The sequence below is a fragment of the Balaenoptera physalus genome, assembly GCF_965194825.1.
Source record: "Balaenoptera physalus genome assembly, chromosome: 5".
Classification (NCBI taxonomy): Eukaryota; Metazoa; Chordata; class Mammalia; order Artiodactyla; family Balaenopteridae; genus Balaenoptera; species Balaenoptera physalus.
In genome coordinates, this window is record NC_138884.1 from 4,559,315 (window position 1) to 4,583,092 (window position 23,778).

Genomic DNA, 23,778 nt, shown 5'->3' on the forward strand with positions numbered 1-23,778 from the left:
TTGCTTTACAGTGTTGTATTAATTTCTACTGTACAGAAAAGTGAATCAGCTCTATGTATACATATATCCCCTCTTTTTTGGATTTCCTTCCCATCTAGGTCACTGCAGAGCACTGAGTAGGATTCCCTGAGCTATAGATTAGGTTAGTGAGCCCATTCTTGATCAGGTAACTGGAGAAAAAAGATCTTATATTATTTCTATACAATAAAAAGGTGTCTAAAGAATTTTGTAAACAGTCCAAATATTTTCAATAACATTTGCCTGGAAATATGTTACTGGCAGTCAAGACATATTATTTAAACATATTTCAAAATATTTATGCATCCCTGAAATACTTCGGTGGTGTCTGTATAGCAAGGCTGAACTGATGACTTTGCAGTTAAGTCTTTTGGTTTGTTTGGGTTTTATCATTCATAATGGCTGACTAATAGGTGATAGAAGTTCCATGCAGTTGATCTGATTAACTTAATAGTAAGGTGGCCATAACAACCAGTGGCTTTTGAATTTTCTTTCTTTGCAGAGAAGTGAACTTAATAAACAAATTAGATTAACTTTACCATAATCTTATCAGATGCTTGATTCTCAGTTACTATTTTAGCTCTTTCTTTCGTCTCCTTCCCAAGCATAATTCATAAAATGGTAGATTTGTTAAGATCATTTTGGCATTAGAATTTGGCAATAGAAGTAGCTTTAGTGAAACCTGTGGTTACTTTATAGGGCTTACATTATTTTTAAAAGTTAATTTTCATATTCCATGACTATATTTTAAAGAGGAAAAAATGAATAAATTATTTATGCATTTATGTGAGACAGCTAAAAATAAGAGTTTGCCTTATGTTTGTCTATTTTTATAAGTAGGGTCCATTTTTGTATTTTTCCAAAATAAAGAAGGAAATTAAAAAATAAATTAATTTAAATAGAAACATATGCTATTTGTTGCACAATTGAGGTAGACTTTCACCAGTCTTGCTCTGTTGTGGCTTTAGGGGCTGCTGAGATCAAGGTTTGTGTTCCTCCACATGTGAGAGATGGAAAAAGGCACCCAATGGCTGAAGTTCCCTTGTCTTTGCTTTTTTTTCTATCTATCATCTATCTATCTTTCTATCATCTACCTAACTAACTATTGATTTATCTTCATTATTTCCCAGCAGACTTAATTTTTTCTACGAACTAAATGCCAATATTAATAGTGAATCCTCTGGAAGATTACCAAGAGAAACTATGTGATATGAGAGCAACTTTCCCTGTGGACGTTTATTAATGTATAGCTGAAAAAGTGTAAGGTAAATTATTATAAACTGACTACACGGAATGCTACTGGATAAACGTGCTGAACTTTTATAGGTTGATATACACTGGAGGGGCTTGTGTTTTTGGGAAAAAAATAGCTCTAAAGAAAGTTCACATTCCATCTACTCTGCCTTCCTTCACTCTAACTTCAGTAACAAAAAATGTGTTTATTTGAACACTTAACCAAAGAACATTAAGTGGGTCACCTTACTAAGTGATAGGTTTATTAAGGAATGTAAACACAAGTCTGCACTGCATGAAGACAAAAACACTTATTTATCTTTTCCCTGGAACTGGCTGAGATGTAAACTTCGATGTATTTTTATCTCTGTATGGATATTAACTACAACGTAGATGCCAAGAAAGAGTCTTCAGTAAAAAAATTGTCTTACTGACATTCAGACAGATGATCAAATACTATTTTTGTTCCAATTCCTCATTATATTTCCATTTTCTCTCAGCAACCAGTTATAATAAGATTTATTCAATGATTCAGTAATTTCCAACTAAAAAGAACATCAGACATATAATCTTTTGCTATCAACTTCAAGGGAATTCTATGCCTATAATAAGTAGAATAAAATAGTATCATTATTCAAGGATGTTCTGTTTTTTTGAGAACTACTTTATTTCATTAAATTTAATTAAATTGGAAGTGAGTAGGATAGGAAAAACCAGGTGGTGTCATTTTCTCAAAAGAGAGTATAACAAAGTTCAACAATCAGTTATTAAACCCAGTCAAACAAAGCATCAGGCTGAAAATATCAGATTTTCCATTTTGTGAACATGCTAAATACAGGTAATTACTATTAAATGGTGAACTCTATGTTCTTTAAACTCTAAATAAAATATCAAGCATGTGTTAAATATAAAATTTCTCCATAAGAAATACAAACTGTTTATAAAGCAATTACCAGAATTTTATCCATATCCAAATGTTCAACGAAAAACTTCCATTCTTATAAATGTGAAGATGTTTATATGAAGGTTATTAAATCATACCACTAGAGAAAGTAAGTAAACATTTCTTAAAAGTTCTGGACGTATAGCCTCTAATTTTTTGCTTTTATACTAAACAGATTAAAATTGTAACACAATTTTAGGAGTCACACTTTCCCATTTTATCATCTGTAAAATTAAAACGATTTTATAATTGGTGATACACCACAAATTCATTGTATGCTTTTTAAAATATTTTTTCTACATACTCACAAAATAATGATTCCTCTTGGAAGCAATAGCATTTTTATTTTAATTAAAAATGGTAAGCATAAGACCTTCAAGATGGCAGAAGAGTAAGACGTGGAGATCATCTTCCTCCCCACAAATGCATCAGAAATACATCTACACGTGGACCAACTCCAACAGAACACCTACTGAACGCTGGCAGAGACCTCAGACCTCCCAAAAGGCAAGAAGCTCCCCACGGACCTGGGGAGGGCAAAAGAAAAAAGAAATAACAGAGACAAAAGAATAGGGACGCGGCCTGCACCAGTGGGAGGGAGCCGTGAAGGAGGAAAGATGTCCACACACTAGGAGCCCCTTCGCAGGTGGAGACTGCGGGTGGCGGAGGGGGGAGCTTCAGAGACACGGAGGAGAGCGCAGCCACAGGGGTGCGGAGGGCAAAGCGGAGAGATTCCCACACGGAGGCTCGGCGCCGAGCAGCACTCACCAGCCCGAGAGGCTTGTCTGCTCACCCGCCGGGGCGGGCGGGGGCTGGGAGCTGAGGCTCGGGCTTCGGTCGGATCGCAGGGAGAGGACTGGGGTTGGCGACGTGAACACAGCCTGAAGGGGCTAGTGCGCCACGGCTAGCCGGGAGGGAGTCCGGGAAAAGTCTGCAGCTGCCGAAGAGGCAAGAGACTTTTTCTTACCTCTTTGTTTCCTGGTGCGCGAGGAGAGGGATTCAGAGCGCCGCCTAAACGAGCTCCAGAGATGGGCGTGAGCCGCAGCTATCAGCGCGGACCTCAGAGACGGGCCTCAGACGCTAAGGCTGCTGCTGCCGCCACCAAGAAGCCTGTGTGCGAGCCCAGGTCACTCTCCACACCGCCCCTCCCGGGAGCCTGTGCAGCCCGCCGCAGCCAGGGTCCCGCGATCCAGGGACAACTTCCCCGGGAGAACGCACAGCGTGCCTCGGGCTGCTGCAACGTCACGTGAGCCAGCCTCTACTGCAGCAGGGTCGTCCGGCATTACAATTATAACTAACATACCACTCCCCGCCACCCACCCCCAGCCTGAGTGAACCAAAGCCCCCTAAACAACCACCCCTTAAACTCCTTACTCCTTTCTGTCTGGGCAAAGAACAGATGCCAGAGGTCTACCTACATGCAGAGGCAGGACCAAATCCAAAGCTGAAACCCAGGAGCTGGGCAAACAAAGAAGAGAAATGGAAATTTCTCCATAAAGCCTAAGTAGCAGCAGATTAAATCTCCATAGTCAACTTGATGTAACCTGAATCTGTGGAAAACCTGAATATCTTGGGTCACAAATCAAGCCTTGGTAAATTTAGGAAAATTGAAATCGTATCAAGTATCTTTTCCGACCACAATGCTATGAGACTAGATAAAAGTTGCAGGAAAAAAACTGTAAAAAATACAAACACATGGAGGCTAAACAATACGCTACTAAATAACCAAAAGATCACTGAAGAAATCAAAGAGGAAATAAAAAAATACCTAGAAATAAATGACAATGAAAACACGATGGCCCAAAACCCACAGAATGCAACAAAAGTTCTAAGAGGGAAGTTTATAGTAATACAATCCTACCTCAATGAACAAGAAAAATCTCAAATAAACAACCTAACCTTACACCTAAAGGAACTAGAGAAAGAAGTACAAAAAATCCCAAAGTTAGCATAAGGAAAGAAATCAAAAAGATCAGATTAGAAATAAATGAAAAATAAATGAAGGAAACAATAGCAAAGATCAATAAAACTAAAAGCTGCTTCTTTGAGAAGATAACATTTATAAACCATTAGCCAGACGCATCAAGAAAAAAAGGAGAAGACTCAAATCAAAAGAATTAGACATAAGAAAGGAGAAGTAACAACTGATACTGCAGAAATACAAAGGATCATGAGAGATGACTACAAGCAACTATATGCCAATAAAATGGACAACTTTTAAGAAATGGACAGATTCTTAGAAAAACACAACCTTCTGAGACTGAACCAGGAAGAAATAGAAAATATAAACAGACCAATCACAAGCACTGAAATTGAAACCGTGATTTAAAATCTTCCAACAAACAAAATCCCAAGACCAGATGGTTTCACAGGCGAATTCTATCAAACATTTAAAGAAGAGCTAACACCTATCCGTCAAACTCTTCCAAAATATAGCAGAGGGAGGAACACTCCAAACTCATTTTATGAGGCCACCATCACCCTGATACCAAAACCAGACAAAGATGTCACAAAAAAAAATAAAAACTACAGGCCAATATCACTGATGAACATAGATGTAAAAATTCTCAACAAAATACTAGCAAACAGAATCCACAGCACACTAATAGGATCATACACAATGATTAAGTGGGATTTATCCCAGGAATGCAAGGATTCTTCAGTATATGCAAATCAATCAATGTGATACACCATATTAAAAAATTGAAGGATAAAAACAATATGATAATCTCAATAGATGCAGAAAAAGCTTTTAACAAAATTCAACACCAATTTTTGATAAAAACTCTCCAGAAAGTAGGCATAGAGGGAACTTACCTCAACATAATAAAGGCTATATATGACAAATCCACAGCCAACGCTGTTCTCAATGGTGAAAAACTGAAAGCATTTCCACTAAGGTCAGGAACAAGACAAGGTTGCTTACTCTCACCCCTCTCATTCAACATAGTTTTGGTAGTTTTAGCCACAGCAATCAGAGAAGGAAAAGAAATAAAACGAATCCAAACCAGAAAAGAAGTAAAACTGTCACTGTTTTCAGATGACATGATACTATACATAGAGAGTCCTAAAGATGCTACCAGAAAACTACTAGAATTTGCTAAAGTAGCAGGATACAAAATTAATGCACAGAAATTTCTTGCATTCTTATACACTAATGATGAAATATCTGAAAGAGAAATTAAGGAAACACTCCCATTTACCATTACAATAAAAATAATAAAATACCTAGAAATAAACGTACCTAAAGAGACAAAAGGCCTGTATGCAGAAAACTCTAAGACACCGATGAAAGAAATTAAAGATGATACAAACAGATGGAGAGATATACCATGTTCTTCGACTGGAAGAATCAACATTTGTGAAAATGACTATACTATCCAAAACAATCTGTAGATTCAATGCAATCCTTATCAAACAACCAATGGCATGTTTCACAGAACTAGAACAAAAGATTTCACAATTTGTATGGAAACACAAAAAAATCCTCGAATAGCCAAAGTAATCTTTTTGATTTTTTGAATTTTAGAATTTTATTTATTTATTTATACAGTAGGTTCTTACTAGTTATCCATTTTTTATATATGGATACATTTGTATGGAAACACAAAAGACTCTGAATAGCCAAAGTAATCTTGAGAAAGAAAAATGGAGCTAGAGGAATCAGGCCCCCTGACTTCAGACTATACTACAAAGATACAGTAATCAAGATAGTATGGTACTGGCACAAAAACTGTAGTATAGATCAATGGAACAAGATCGAAATCCCAGAGATAAACCCTCACACCTATGGTCATCTTATCTTTAATAAAGGAGGCAAGAGTATACAATGGAGAAAAGATAGTCTCTTCAATAAATGGTGCTAGGAAAACTGGACAGCTACATGTAAAAGAATGAAATTAGAACCCTTCCTAACACCATACACAAAAATAAACACAAAATGGATTATAGACCTAAATGTAAGGCCAGACACTATAAAACTCATAAAGGAAAACATAGGCAGAATACTCTCTGACATAAATCACAGCAAGATCCATTTTGACCCACCTCCTAGAGAAGTGGAAATGAAAACAAAAATAAACAAATGGGAACTAATGAAACTTAAAAGCTTTTGCACAGCAAGGAAACCATAAACAAGATGAAAAGACAACCCTTAGAACTGGAGAAAATATTTGCAAATGAAACAACTGACAATTAATCTCCAAAATATATAAGCAGTTTATGCAGCTCAATATCATAAAAACAAACAATCCAATCCAAAAATGGGCAGAAGGTCTCAAAAGACATTTCTCCCAAGAACATATACAGGTTGCCAACAAACACATGAAAGGATACTCAACATCACTAATCATTAGAGAAATGCAAATCAAAACTACAATGAGGTATCACTTCACATGGTCAGAATGGCCATCATCAAAAAATCTACAAACAATAAATGCTGGAGAGGGTGTGGAGTAAAGGGAACCCTCCTACACTGTTGGTGGGAATGTAAGTTGATACAGCCACTATGAAGAACAGTATGGAAGTTCCTTAAAAAACTAAAAATATAACTACCATATGACCCAGCAATCCCACTACTGGGCATATACCCTGAGAAAACTATAATTCCAAAAGATACATGTACCACAATTTTCATTGCAGCTCTATTTACAATAGCCCGGACCTGGAAGCAACCTAAGTGTTCATTGACAGATGAATGGATAAAGAAGATATGGCACATATATACAATGGAATATTACTCATCATACTGGAAGTCTTAGCTAGTACAAGAAGACAAGAAAAAGGTATAAACATTTATTGATTCGGAAGAAGGAAATAAAACTCTCTTTCTTTTGGCAGATTAAGCAATTATCTAAGAAAAATCAGCATTAGTAATTAAATCATTAAAAATCAACATCAACCAAAAACTTCTGGAGACAATAAGCAATTATAGAAAGTTTGCAGGATACAAGGTTTTTATGGTATAGTCCATTGCTCTTTTATATACCATCAATGGACAATTAGATTTTAAAATTATGAAAACAATACCATTGACATTAACATAAAAAATCTGAGGAGCTATGGGGATATATGTATATGTATAGCTGATTCACTTTGTTATAAAGCAGAAACTAACACACCGTTGTAAAGCAATTATACTCCAATAAAGATGTTAAAAAAAAAAAAAACTGAAACACTGAGATATAAATCTAAGAGAACATACACAAGATATGTGTGAGGAAAACCACAAAACTCTAATGAAGAATCAGAGATTATCTAAATAAAGGCAAATAATAATAATAAACATATTCATGATTATAAATAAATAAATATTGTCAAGATGTCAGTTTTCCCAATTTGATGTACAGGTTCCAGAGCATCCAAATCAAAACAATCACTGTAGTTAACCCAATATTGAAGAGAACTAAGTAGGTGTACTGATACAACCAGACTTCAAGTTGCAGTAATCAAAACAGTGTGTGTGGTATTAGGAAATATTACACAAGTCAATCAGTGGAACAGAAAAGAGACCTGAAATTGACCCACACAAATATAGCCAAGTGATATTTGATGACAGAGCAAAGGCAACTCAGTGGAAAAATAAGAAGTGGTGCTTAAATAACTGGACAGCCACACACACAAAAACTTAATATTATATCTTTCACAAAAATTAACTCAAAATGGATCATAGACCTAAATGTAAAACACAAAAGCTATAAAACTCCTAGAATATAATGTAAAAGGAAAGCTAGGTAACCTTCCTTCGGTTTGGTGATAACATTTAAGATAGAATACCAAAAACAGGAACTTTCCTGGTGGTGTAGTGGTTAAGAATCCACCTGCCAATGCAGGGAATGCGGGTTTGATCCCTGGTCCCGGAAGATCCCACATGCCGTGGAGCGACTAAGCCTGTGTGCCACAACTACAGAGCCTGCGCTCTAGAGCCTGCGAGCCACAACTACTGAGCCCACGTGCCCCAACTACTGAAGCCCACGTTCCTAGACCCATGCTCTGCAACAAGAGAAGCCACCGCAATGAGAAGCCCGTGCACCACAACGAAGAGCAGCCCCTGCTCGATGCAACTAGAGAAAGCCTGCGTGCAACAATGAAGACCCAACGCAGCCAAAAAAAAAAAAAAAAAAAAAAAAGAATACCAAAAACATAATTCATGAAAGAAAAAATTGATGTTTGATTTCATTAGAGTTAAAATTTCTGCCTAGCGAAAGGTTCTGTTAGGAGAATGAAAGGCAAAACACAGAACAGGAGAAACATTTGCAAATCACATCTGATAGAGGATTTGTTTTCAAACTATATAAAAACCATTGAAATTCAACAGTAAGAGATCAAACAACTCAGTTAATAAATGGGCAAAATAACTTAAGAGACTTTTCACCAAAGAAGATATACAGATAGCAAATAAGCATATGAAAAGATGCTCAACATCATAAGTTATTAAGGAATTGTAAATAAAAACAATTAGATACTACAGCAGATCTATTAGAGTGGCTAGAATTCAAAACACTGACAACACTGAGTGCTGGTGAGGATATGGAGCGTCTCACTCATTGCTGGAGGGATTGAAGAATGGTACAGCCACTGTTGAACACAGACTGGCAGTTTCTTTTAAAACTAGATATAGCCCTGTGTATGACCGAGTATTACACTCCTCCATATTTGCTCAAATGAACTGAAAACTTATGTCCACACAAAAACCTACACACAAATGTCTGTAGCAGCTTTACTCATAAGTTTTAATACTTGAGTAATACAACCAAGATATCCTTCAGTAGGTAATTGAATAAATGAACTATGGTCCACCCAGACAATTGAATATTATTCAGCATTGAGCTATCAAGGCACAAAAACACACAGAGGATCCTTAAATGCATATTGCCAAGTGAAAGAATTCAGTTTGAAAAGGCTATGTACTCTGTGATTCCAACTATATGACATTCCAGAAAAGGCAAAATTAACGAGACAATAAAAAGATCAGCTATTGGCCGGGAATTCAGGGGGAGAGAGAGAAGGATGAATTAGTGGCGCACAGGAGATTTTTAGGGCAGTGAGAATATCCTGTAGGATACTGCAATGGTGGACAAATATAGTACATATTTGTCCAGAAAAATCATGGAATGTACAACACAAAGAGTGAATCCTAATGTAAACTCTGGACTTCGGTTTATAATAATGTATCAATATTGGTTCATTAATTGTAAAAAGGATACCACACTAATATAAGACATTAATAAAAGGAAACTGTGTGAGGGAGGAGAGGGGCTATATGAGAAGTCTCAGCACATTCCATTCACTATTTTCCTGTAAACCTAAAAATGACCTAAAATGTAAAATCTATTAAATTAGATTTCTTTTAATACAGAAAAAAGGATTTAATGAGAAGCTTATAAAATTGGAAATAAAATTAATTCCATCAGACAACTGCCAACAGTTCAATGAAGCAGACTGATTATCACACCACTTTAATGAAAAAGAAAGAAAAAGCAAAGAAAGGAGACAACATGAATAAGCGATGCAGTACACAAGGCTGAGTTCCAGCACACAGAATATGTTCAAAAAAGACACATTTAAGTTCACTCAAAATTTTTACTTTTCCCACCACTAATATGTAGATAATGGAAACAAATTAAATACTGAAATAAGAATTGTCAGATTACCTTGGTTATGTATCAGAATGATACGTAACTCTGTAAACAATTTTTTGTAGTCTTCCCACTACACATCTGACCTTTTTGGCTTTTTCTTCAGTTTCCTTCATTGTTTCAACCTTTTACATAACGTCAAAAATGTCTTTCATTGGTTTTTGTGTTTTTTTGGCACCTTTTTAAAAATTACTGAACTTGAATTTTTCTATGAGAAAGTATCCAATATGGCCCTGTAGTCTTCCCTTCCCTCTTTGCAACAGTTCCAAGCCACCAAGAAATAGAGTATGTTTACCTATTTTTGAGTTTGGACTGGACTTTGGCAAACAAAATGCAGTGGAAGTGGTGGTATACTCCTTCTTAGCATTGACTGCAATAGGCTTTGTGTTTCTACTCTCTCTCTTACAATTCAAAACCATGTGAACAAATCTAGGCCAGCATGCTGGAGGGTGAGACCACATAAACAGTAACCCAAGCTTTCCAAGGTATCCTTTATGAATGACATTTATGAGGGAGCCAGCCACAGCCAGCCCACCAGCTGCCTGAAGATACTGAGTGGGCACAGTGATACTGGATAGGAACGATCTGGTCCAGAAGAATCACCCAGATGTCTGCCAACCTGTAAATACATGAACTAATCAACTGCTTCAATTGCTTTAAGTCACTAAGTTTAAAACAGTTTGTTACACAACAAAAGTTAACTAAAATAAGAAACTTCAAAATACACAAATATAATAATGACTGTCAAGACCTTTCTTCTCTTATAAGCTTTCTCCTAAAATTCTTGTTATTTACTTATTATCTCCAAGTGGATACCCCACTGGCAACTTAAACCTTTTCAATACTGAAATAATTTTCCTTCTTTTAAATGTTTATTTTTCTTGTATTTATTGTATTCAGTCATATTACCACAAAATCATACAAATTTGAAAAAATATTGTAGTTATGACTTTCTCTTAATACATCATCAATTGACTAATAAATCATCCTCTTTCATAAATGTATCACTTTTATTTCTATTTATAGCCTTCACCCAGCACATATTTGGCTATAGCCTAGATAATTTAATCTCTCCTTAACTGCTCTTTTTATTTGCAGGGTGTCTTAATTTCAGTATAAATCTTTAGAAACATAATTCTATTTTGCAGTCATTATTGTGTAAAATATCTTATAAAATTAATTTTTTTCCTGATACTTTTTAAGGAAAATTATATCATATCTGATACATACAAACAAAATCTATTTAGATCAGTTCCTCGACTACAATGCCTGTATTTCTACCTTAATTTGGTCACTGATTCTCTCATTCCACCTTCCAACTATTCCAAAATATGCACAGTTTTCTATACCTTCTTACCTTTGTAAATGCTGTTTCCTCTACCTAGAATTCCCTAAATTTATCACCATTGTATGTCGGCTGTCCTACTTTAAGTACCAGCTCATATATTATCACTTGCAACTGTAAATGGAACATATTATGTAGGAATAAAAAATATGTTACCTTAGGAAGTAAACAAATATGATCATTGAGGCAATAATATTTTCCATTTGTTTTTTTAAAAGCACCTTTGAATCATTCATCAAGTAATATGTCCTGTCCTTTTAGGAGACTGTTTGTGTCTTCTATGGTATTACAGTTAAAATGTTGCCCGCATTTTTTTTCTTCCTAACGCCTCCACTGTCTTCAAATAAGTTAATTTAATAGTCACTTTTTTTGATAGATCACTATATTCATCTTAATTATAAGCTTTTATAATGCATTAAAAAAAAGCTATGAGTAAAATTTGCTTTGTGCAGAGAGACCTGGTACCATTGGAGGTGCTGAATTTTCTACTTTCTGCAATCATGTAGTTAATGTATGTCCTAGAAGGCGCTATCGTTTAAAGAATTCTTAGTATCTCTTTTTCTGACTGTACTGACACAAATTAAAGACTGACCTGAAAATTTCTTTCCAACAGTTGTCATCCCATCATGTTTATGTATCAACCACTTACTCTACATCAGGCTAAACCCCCTCTAATCAGTGGATCTTGCCTCTCATATTGTCCTTGCATGTCTAGTTGACTGTCAGCTCCTTGGTTTCATCTTCCGATGTGCTACATTGGTGACAGTGCTCAGAAAACACTCAGTTTTACTGACACCCTTTAAAGATCATCCGAGATGCTGGAAATCATCTGTTTTTTGTTTTTTTTTTTTTATTCTCACTTTGTCATCTCTGGGGAGGATAGACTCCTTGCATCTTAAAAACTCATGCAATGAGAAATGGCATGCTAAGCACTTCTGGGATTATAGTTAGTTTTTACAGGTGATTATAGTTTCTTGCAAATCATAAATAATTGCAAACGGTTCCCAAATTATCAATTGCAGTAGCTACTCTGTTAAATTTACCTAGTTATATAATTTGTCATTTAAAAAACTGAATAAAGAGCTTTATTGAAAGATTTATCCAATGTGACTATCATTTTGAGACGTTTCTACTTACAAGAAAAATTGTGCATTGTACTCAGAATTGACAGAATTTTTATCTGTAATTTATGGTAAATATTTCACATGTCAAATATCTTTACACCTTAATATTTTTTATCAAATCACTTGTGGTTGTTGAATTTTGCAAACACTTCAATAATTTTGACATTAGCATTTATATATTTTCAACATTTGATTTATTAAAATTATATTATATTTATAATTTATATTTAAAATTATATTGATTATATAGATTTTTTGGTATTAAAACTGCAGTCAATAACTCACTTGCTTCACGACAGCCCCATACTTATCTATCAGGTAATTTAAAATAGTATTTACTTACTTTAATATTATAGAATAATATTTGCTTAAGAATCACTTAATTTGTTAAACTCTTATATACATTTTCATTTAATCCTCAAACAATGATGTTTGTTTCCTAACCGATTGTTCCTCAAGCATGCTCTTTTCCTGTCTCCATCTTTTGTTTTTCATCACCATCTGCAAACGTCCAAACACTTTAGTTTAAAAATAACTTAAAAAATAATTATGCATCCTTAATACCACTGAAACATTTTCTCTATTTATAAAATTGTCATTGTAGGCCATTTCAATAATAGTTATCAGATTGTATTTGGTTTGATAACAATTTGCACATTTGTATTGGGTCTTCACCCTTGTACTGTAAGGTTCAGGAGGGAAGTTTTGAATTCTCATAAAGTCTAGTACAATGATTTGTATAGAGTAAACACTTTAAGTGTTTTGGTATAAGTGATGAATAGGTATCATGTGGTAAATTACAAATAATGAAGATCTCATTGTGTCATTTTTATTGCAAAATTTCACTTATATAATTGTGATTATCAAAAATTTTATACCATTTATTATCATTATTTTTCAAAATACTAAAAGAAACATTTTCTAGAGTTCCGTGCTTCAAACGAGTGGAAACTGTTTAAGAGATAAAAAGACATAAGGCTATCTGCTGTTTGAAGAAGAGAATTAAAGAGGATACCGTTAATTCTTAGAAGAGAGAGAAATGCTCTTGTTTTCACATAGGTGACTGTCAAATGTTAGGCGGTTTTGATCATCACCTTGCCAACTCATTGAAAGGCAGATTGCTGTGCCAACATCTTAAAGATCTCAAATAAAGTCTAGGATAAGTTGCATTTTAAACCTTTAAGTGATTATGATAAGGGTGAGTCATGTCTAGGACTTATTTATTTGTTTGTTTTAAAGGATTGCTATGACTATCTTTGCATTTTATTTTTTTAAATTTTTTTTTCATCTTTTGACTGCACCACACAGCATGAGGGATGATGGGATCTTAGTTCCCAGACCGGGGGTTGAACCCATGCCCCCTGCTGTGGAAGCACAGCATCTTAACCACTGGAACACCAGGCAAATCCCTCTAGGAGTAATTTAGATAAACACTGTTAATGGTTTTTACTTGCTTGTTTTTTTTCGTTTTTTGTTTTTTGTTTTGGTTGTTGTTGTTTATTTGGGTAGGGAAAGAAGGTATACTAAAAGAAGTAAAGCAGGTTAAGATTTATGTCACCTTATATAATACCATAAAGAATGTATTAATTGGCATCTCCAAATGCTGCAGAAAAGGCATGTTTGGGAATTTGGAAATGGCTGTTGAGAGGAAGAAATACCCAGGACATAGTGGAAAGGTTAGATTGGGGAGAATTATAAATGGTAAGAAACACAAATTGTCAAAGATGACAGATGAAGGAGAAACTGGGAAAAATACTGATGGCTAGTATTTAATCTGGTCCTTTTTCTGATTTCAGATTTAATCTCTACTATCCCACTACATTCTTGTTACTCTCAAAGTTCAAAGTGTCACCGCTATAAACTTGCATTATTTATTTATTTATTTTAGGAATTACAGGTAAGGAGAAAAAAATATATGGGCAGAACAGAAGGGAAAGAAGACAGCTCTGGAAGGTGATAATTGAAACTAGGCCTAGGAACAGGTATTAGGCGTGAGAAGTCATAGAAAACCATAACCAATTCTTCAGGCATCATCAGAAGTATTGTTAATGGTAATGGGAGATTTTCAATAGGACCTGGGATGAAAACTGTAATCATTTTATTTGGATTAAGAGGAAAAGGTGAATATAAAAGCCTGGGGGACCAGGAACCCAAAGAGTTATATAGGCTTGAATATTTGAAAGCATTTTCATCTATTTAAGCATATGTAGAATGCTAAAAATCTGAACAGGTGTGTATTTTTCTTAATTATTTTAATTAAAACTTTCTTAGAAATAGTGATTCTGGTTAAAGTTGGCAGATAAATCTGAAAATGGAAAGAGGTATAAATAATGGCAATTTGCAATGATAATCCACAATAAAACAGCTGCTGCAAATGAACATTTCACAACAAAATTCAGAAAAATAAGGATGGTAATTGGGTAAGATCAAGAGACCAAATAGAAGTTCATGAACAAAATATATAAAAGAATAAAAATTCCAACCAATCTGTTTTCTATGTACATCATGCTTGGAAGGAAAGTTGTTTAACTTCCAGAATAATGAGAAGGTTTACTTAGTTATTGAATCAGACATTGAAATTGGGAAAATGATTTGTTCTGTAACTCTGTAATATATAATTTTGGGGATGTGTATATGAGATGTGTAGGTCTGATAAAACCTCTGCATCACAAATTTAAAAAGCTGTAGCATGGTTTATGCCCAACAGTTTTATTCATAGTCTAAGTAATTTTTTTTAAAAAAGATACTGTCTGATACTTTGATACCTAGTCAGAGAAATCAGTTTTGAACTCTTGGGAAATGACATAAGAACATACACTGAGACGTAATGAGAAGCTTTAAATTGTTTACTTAGCGAGGAAACCAACTTGCTTGATCTAATGCCTGAGAGTCTCTCTTCATTCTTCCTTTTGTCCTCATTTTTTGTTTGAAGCAGGTCAAGGAGCAAATACCTATTATATCCTGTGCATTTGCTAAGGATATTTACCCCTCATTATCACATCATTCTTTATTCAAAGAATATTTGATGTATATGGCAGCCTTTGAACCTTAAGGATGACTATGAAGAAATATTCAAATAATGCTTTGAATTCACAACAAATACCCATCAACATTTCAGAAGATAAACTGATCAGAATTTGCTAAATGCCACAGGAAATTCATTTTGGATAAGGAAAAATAATTTGCTTTGTAAAAATTCACCACCTATGATTGAAAGAATAAACAATTATAGGAGGTTTATTTGATATGGTCTATCCCAATTAAAAACAGCTACCTCTAATCAAAGACCTGCACAGTCCTCAAGACTGCCAGCATTATTTTCACTCTGAATTAGTTTGTATTTTTCCACAGAAACTATTTATTTAATTTTATTTTTAATTTACTAATGGAAATACTCATATCCAAAACATCTTCCTATTTCTGCCACTGCTGCTTCACTTGGCTGAGAATTTTCTTCTCCAATTAGGAACCAAAATTAGTGTTAAAGTTTTAATGTGAATGAGGAAATAGAAAAGAAACATGAGACACACTTCTCCATAATTAAGCATAATTTTCCTAAAACCAAAAATCCATGGGAAGAACAGAATTAAAATATACAGAATTTATTTTAGAAATTACTAATTTAAAAAAAGTATTTGAAAAAGTTTTAAAACAATAGCATAAAAAGATATCCTCATTGCTATCACTTAAAGAAATATAATTTTCTGTTTCGATCACAAATAAAAAAGGCAGAAGTAAATAAATAAGTGGTAAACAAGTCCTAAAAGAAAAATGTTATCAAAAGTTGAAATGTTAAAAAAAATTCAAAGACAATTTTATACCAATATTTTAGAATCTTAAGGAAAATCTACTTTGGCCACTTTCAAATGTACATCCATAATTATTGTATAAGTGTCTTAGAGAAACCTTATTAAATTTTGCATTTAAATTTGTTTTGGCTTTTCAACAACATTAAGAGAAAGACATTCTTGGTCTATGATCATTAGAGGTAGAATGTTCTCTGCCTAGAATTTGTGAAGAGTATCAGTGGTGAGAAACGGATTGCAAGTACTAATATGTTTGTGTGTTAGTTTTTAATGAGATAGATTTATGGAAATTACTTTTCAAAAATGCAAATTGGTTTAATAAGTATATCCCTAAGAAACAGTCAACTAGGAATACCCAAATTGACCTGGATGCATGATAGACCAATAAAAAAAGAATGAGGAAAATTAAACTATTAACCAATTAATGAAAAGATAATATGATCTACCAATTCCTCAAGTTTTATTATATTTTTCTTTCTTTTTTAATAGATATTTAATAGTGAATGTGATATTTATATGGATTGCGTTAGTTTCACCTCAGCACCCGTTAAAGTCAATCTTTCCAATCTATTTTATGATGTCTCTGTTTGATACCATAAAACGCATAAATGCATCAAAGAATTCATAGATTTTATTCTATAAAGTTGGTCTTTATCTGAACATGTATTGGTGCTTAAAAATATCATGTTGCTGGTATTTTTTTACATTGGTAAAATAGTCATATTAATACTAATTCTTATTTCATATTTGAAATTAGTTTTAAAGGTTTTCTGAAATATGTACTTTGGGGATTCAATTAAATAATGAGTTATTTCATATGTATTTAAATACTGAGGTAATTCATACGTGTGTGTGTGTGTTTTATTCACACATTTTTATACTATTACTAATAGGTTACTCAGTGAATTAAGGAAAAAAATCTTAATAATTAATTTAAAGTAAATTTATATTATAGGTGCTCAAGCATCTATAAAGTTATTTTGGGTACACAAATGCATTTTTTTCCTACATTAGAGGGAATATTTATTGTAAACTATTCATTGAAGTTTGTTGAACACCACGTGGTGTTGGACATGGTCAAGAGATAGACAATAAATAGAGAATAAAGCAGTAAATTAGTAAACCCTGTATTCATGTTGCTTATACTCTAATATGGCAAGATGGACATGGGTGTAATAAATAATAAAATATACAGTATATATACAACAATGGGTGCTAAGAATAAAAATCAAGCTAAGAAGGAGGACACTGAAAGTTGGGGCCCACTTTCAATCTTAAATAGAGTGGTCAGAGGATGCTTCACTGGGCACTTGACAGTTTATCAAAGAAGTAATGGAATTGAGGACAGAAACCAAGCAGATGGCTATTTGAAGAAGGTCCTTTATAGGTAAATGAGTCAGAATTGTGCCTATAGTGAGGGAAGAACAGAAAGAAGGCAAGTGGTGTTTAATGAAGTGAGCAAGGGGGATAAGGGAGGTGAGGTCCAAGTAATGATGTGTGTTGGAGGATTCTGATTGTGAGAAACTTGTAGGACAATGTAAGGGTGCTGGATTTTAAGTCTGAATGAGGTGGGAAGACAGTGGAGGATTTTATGTTAAGAGGCAACATAACTCTGGCTTCTGATGGATTCAGACTTGTTATTCTAGCACCAAGAACACACACAGGCATGAGCTTTGTTCCCTAATCATCTATAGTTAACACCTACAAGTGTGATGAAGCAACCAATTATACAACCAAATGTATATAATGCTACAGAACATACAAAATGGAGTGGAACTTAACCTTTTTATATTCACATTGTCCAGGATTCCTGTGAGAAAATCTTAAGCAATAATGGTAAAATATTGTCATGCTTATTTTAAAATTTTCAGAAATCTAGCATAAAAATAATCTGTGGGTTGGGGCGGGGGGAAAAAAAAAATCTCTCTTCTTTGTCCAAACTATGAGAAAATGGATCTAAATACATATGTGCATAAGGAGACGTTTCTTCTTTTAGTGAAGGTATAATCTGCTATTTTTTTTTCACCCAAAAGATGCCACATCAATGCAGAACAACTTATTGGGTGGGTTCTGTATAGCTACTCTATTTTCTTTTTTTTTGAGTCACTGTAAGCTCTTATTAAAAGGCAGCTATGAATTGGACTTTAGGATATTATTTGGGACACCTCTGCTGTATCAAGGAGAATGTATTTGATATTTCTGAATTGGGTCAATTCTAAGTTCACAGCAGTGATAGATGTTTCTGGTCTTCATATTTTTATGTCCCACTTATTATTTCAAGAGATATGTAAGAGTAAAAGATATTTAAAAGTAAAAGAGTTAAACAAATTAGCTCACAATATATTTTCACATTGTCATCTTTCTCCAAGAAATTTCATAACATAAGAATAAGTTATACTAGAAATAGCCTCATCCACCAGAGGGCAGAGAGCAGAAGCAAGAACTACAATCCCACAGACTGTGGTACAAACACCACATTCACAGAAAAATAGACAAAATGAAAAGGCAGAGGACTATGTACCAGATGAAGGAACAAGATAAAACCCCGGAAAAAAATAAACAAATGAAGTGCAGATAGGCAAACTGTCAGAAAAAGAATTCAGAATAATGATAGTGAAGATGATCCAGGAACTCAGAAAAAGAATGGAGGCAAAAATCAAGAAGATGCAAGAAATGTTTTAAAAAGACCTAGAAGAATTAAAGAACAAACAAACAGAGATGAACAATACAATAATTGAAATGAAAAATACACTAGAAGGAATCAATAACAGAATAACTGAGGCAGAAGAACAGATAAGTGACCTGAGGACAGAATAGTGGAATTCACTGTGGCACAATAGAATAAAGAAAAAAGAATGAAAAGAAATGAAGACAGCCTAAGAGACCGCTAGAACAACATTAAACACACCACCATTTGCATTATAAGGGTTCCAGAGGAGAAAAGAGAGAGAAAGGACCTGAGAAAATATTTGAAGAGATTATAGTTGAAACCTTCCCTAACATGGGAAGGGAAATAGCCACCCAGTCCAGGAAGAGCAGAGAGTCCCAGGCAGGATAAATCCAAGAAGACCGAGACACATAGTAATGAAATTGGCAAAAATTAAAGACAAAGCAAAATCTTTAAGAGCAACACGGGAAAAACAACAAATAACATGCAACGGAACTCCCATCAGGTTAACAGCTCATTTCTCAGCAGAAACTCTACAAGCCAGAAGAGAGTGGCATGATATATTTAAAGTGATGAAAGGGAAGAACCTACAACAAAGATTACTCTGCCCAGAAAGAATCTCATTCATATTCAATGAAGAAATCAAAAGCTTTACAGACAAGCAGAAGCTAAGAGAAATCAACATCACCAAACCAGCTCTGCAACAAATGCTAAAGGAACTTCTCTAAGTGGGAAAAAAAAGATAAGAAAAGGGCTTACAAAAACAAACCCAAAGCAATTAAGAAAATGGTAATAAGAACGTAGATACAGATAATTACCTTAAAAGTAAATGGATTAAATGCTCCAACCAAAAGACATAAAATGGTTGAATGGATACACAAACAGGACCCATGTATATGCTGTCTAAAAGAGACCTATTTCAGACCTAGGGACACATACAGACTGAAAGTGAGGGGATGGAAAAAGATATTCCATGCAAATGGAAATCAAAAGAAAGGTGGAGTAGCAATACTCATAAGAGATAAAATGGACTTTATAATAAAGAATGTTACAAGAGACAAGGAATGACACTACATAATGATCAAGGGATCAAACAAATAAGAGGATATAACAATAATAAATATCTATGCACCCAACACAGGGCACATCAATACATAAGAGAAATGCTAACAGCTATAAAAGAGGAAATCGACAGTAAAATAATAATAGTGGGGGACTATAACACCTCACTAACATCAATGGACAGATCATCCACACAGAAAATTAATAAGGAAACACAAGATTTAAATGACATAATAAACCAGATAGATTTAATTAATATTTATAGGACATTCCATCCCAAAACAGCAAATTACATTTTCTTCTCAGGTGCACACAGAATATTCTCCAGGATTGATCATATCTTGGGTCACAAATCAAGCCTTGGTAAATTTAAGAAAGTTGAAATCATATCAAGGATCTCTTCTGACCACAATGCTATGAGATTAGAAATCAATTACAGGGAAAAAAATCTGTAAAAAAACACAAACACATAGAGGCTAAATAATACATTACTAAATAATCAACAGATCGTCAAAGAAATCAAAAGGAAATAAAAAAATACCTAGAGACAAATGACAATGAAAACATGATCTAAAACCTATGCGATGCAGCAAAAGCAGTTCTATGAGGGAAGTTTAGAGCAATACAATCCTACAACAAAAAACAAGAAAAATCTCAAATAAAATTCTAACGTTACACCTAAAGGAACTAGTGAAAAAAGAACAAACAAAACACAAAGTTAGTAGAAGGAAAGAAATCATAAAGATCAGAGCAGAAATAAATGAAGTAGAAACAAAGAAAACAATAGCAAAGATCTAAAAAACTAAAAGCTGGTTCTTTCAGAAGATAAACAAAATTGATAAACCTTTAGCCAGACTCATCAAGAAAAAGATGGAGAGGACTCAAATCAATAAAATTAGAAAGGAAAAAGGAGAAGTTTCAACAGACACTGCAGAAATACAAAGCATCATATAAGACTACTACAAGCAACTCTATGCCAATAAAATGGACAACCTAGAAGAAATGGACAAATTCTTAGAAAGGTATAACCTGCTAAGTCTGAACTGGGAAGAAGCAGAAAATATGAACAGACCAATCACAAGTAATGAAATTGAAACTGTGATTAAAAATCTTCCAACAAACAAAAGTCCATGATCAAATGGCTTCAAAGGTGAATTCTATCAAATATTTAGTGAGGAGCTAACACTCATCCTTCTCAAACTGTTCCAAAAATTGCAGAGGAAGGAACACGCCCAAACTCATTCTACAAGGCCACCATCACCCAGATACCAAAACCAGACAAAGATACTACAATGAAAGAAAATTACAGGCCAATATCACTGATAAATTTAGATACAAAAATCCTCAACAAAACACCAGCAAACAAAATCCAAGAACATATTAAAAGGATCATAAATCATGATCAAGTGGAATTTATCCCAGGGATGATTCTTCAATATATGCAAATCAATGAATGTGATACACCATATTAACAAACTGAAGAATAAAAAACATACAATCATATCAATAGATGCAGAAAAGGCTTTTGACAAAATTCAACACCGATTTATAATAAAAACTCTCCAGAAAGTGGGCATAGAGGAAACCTACCTTAATATAATAAAGGCCATATATGACAAACTCACAGCAAACATCATTCTCAATTGTGAAAAAGTGAAAACATATCCTCTAAGATCAGAAACAAGACAAGGATGTCCACCCTCATCACTATTATTAAACATAATTTTAGAAGTCCTACCCACAGCAATCAGAGAAGAAAAAAAAATAAAAGGGATACATATTGGAAAAGAAGAAGTAAAACTGTCACTGTTTGCAGATGAAATGATACTATACATAGATAATCCTAAAGATGCCACCAGGGGGACCTTCAAGATGGTGGAGGAGTAAGGTGTGGAGATCACCTTCCCCCTCAACAAATACATCAAAAATACATCTACATGTGAAACAACTCCTACAGAACACCTACTGAAAGCTGGCAGAAGACCTCAGACCTCCCAAAAGAGCTGAGTGGCTGACAGGGATTCTGTGCTCTGGCCCCATATCAGGCCAGAGCCTCTGAGGTGGGAGAGCTGAGTTTAGGACATTTTCCACCAGAGAACTCCCAGCCCCACATAATTTCAAATGGTGAAAGCGCTCCCTGAGATCTCCATCTCAATGCTAAGACCCTGCTCCACTCAACAACCAGCAAGCTACAGCATTGGACAACCTATGCCAAACAAATGGCAAGACAGGAAAACAAACACACTCATTAGCAGAGAGGCTGCCTAAAATCATAATAAGGTCACAGACACCCGAAAACACACCATTGGACATGGTCCTGCCCCCAGAAAGAAAAGATCCAGCCTCATCCACCAGAACACAGGCACCAGTCCCCTCCACCAGGAAGCCTACACAATTCACTGAACCAAACTTACCCACTGGGGGCAGACACCAAAAACAACAGGAACTATGAACCTGCAGCCTGCAAAAAGGAGACATCAAACACAGTATGTTAAGCAAAATGAGCAGACAAATACACAGCAAATGAAGGAGCAAAGTAAAAACCCACCAGACCAAACAAATGAAGAGGAAAAGGCAGTCTACCTGAGAAAGAATTCAGAGTAATGATAATAAAGAAGATCCAAAATCTTGGAAATAGAATGGAGAAAATACAAAAAACGTTTAACAAGTATCTAGAAGAACGAAAGAGCAAGTAAAAAACGATGAAAAACGCAATAAATGCCTCAGTAAATTTAAGAAAATTGAAATCATATCAAGCATCTTTTCCGAACACAACACTATGAGGCTAGATATCAATTACAGGAAAAAAATATGTAAAAAATACAAACACATGGAGGTAAACAATACACTACTAAATAACCAAGAGATCACCGAGGAAATCAAAGAGGAAAACAAAAAACACCTAGAAAAAAATGACAATGAAAACACAATGACCTAAAACCTATGAGATGAAGCAAAAGTAGTTATAAGAGGGAAGTTTATAGCAATACAATCATACCTCAAGAAACAAGAAACATCTCAAATAAACAACGTAAACTTATACTTCAAGTGATCAGAGAAAAAAGAACAAAAAAACCCCAAAGTTAGCAGAAGGAAAGAAATCATAAAGATCAGATCAGAAATAAATGAAAAAGAAATGAAGGAAACAATAGCAGACATCAATAAAACTATAAGCTGGTTCTTTGAGAAGAAAAACAAAATTGATAAACCATTAGCCAGACTCATTAAGAAAAAAAGGGTGAAGACTCAAATCAATAGAATTAGAAATGAAAAAGGAGAAGTAACAACTGACACTGCAGAAATACAAAGGATCATGAGAGATTACTACAAGCAACTCTATGCCAATAAAATGGACAACCTGGAAGAAATGACCACATTCTTAGAAAAGCACAACCTTCCGTGACTGAACCAGGAAGAAATAGAAAATATAAACAGACCAATCACAAGCACTGAAATTGACATTGTGATTAAAAACCTTCCAACATAAAACAGTCCAGGACCAGATGGCTTCACAGGTGAATTTTATCAAACATTTAGAGAAGAGTTAACACCTATCCTTCTGAAACTCTTCCAAAATATAGCAGAGGGAAGACCACTCTCAAACTCATTCTACGAGGCCACCATCAGCCTGATACCAAAACCAGACAAAGATGTCACAAAATAAGAAAACTACAGGCCAATATCACTGATGAACACAGACACAAAAATCCTCAACAAAATACTAGCAAACAGAATCCAACAACGCATTAAAAGCATCATACACCGTGATCAAGTGGAGTTTATCCCAGGAATGCAAGGATTCTTAAATATACGCAAATCAATCAATGTGATACACCATATTAGTAAACTGAAGGATAAAAACCATATGATAATCTCAGTAGATGCCAAAAAAGCTATTGAAAAATTCAACACCCATTTTAAATAAAAGCCCTCCAGAAAGTA

At 34.4% G+C, this 23,778-nt stretch overlaps 1 long non-coding RNA gene across 1 annotated transcript in view; it reads right to left on the reverse strand.

The window, feature by feature from the left end:
- Nucleotides 1–3,425: 3,425 nt before the first annotated feature.
- The window catches only part of LOC309660833, a 44,522-nt gene continuing 24,169 nt past the window's right edge, over nucleotides 3,426–23,778 (reverse strand). The window contains exons 2-3 of the long non-coding RNA XR_014263661.1: nucleotides 12,745–12,801; nucleotides 3,426–10,450 (exon numbers count right to left, since the gene is read on the reverse strand). This is a non-coding gene — a long non-coding RNA (uncharacterized lncRNA). The remainder of the gene's footprint in view (nucleotides 10,451–12,744; nucleotides 12,802–23,778) is intronic.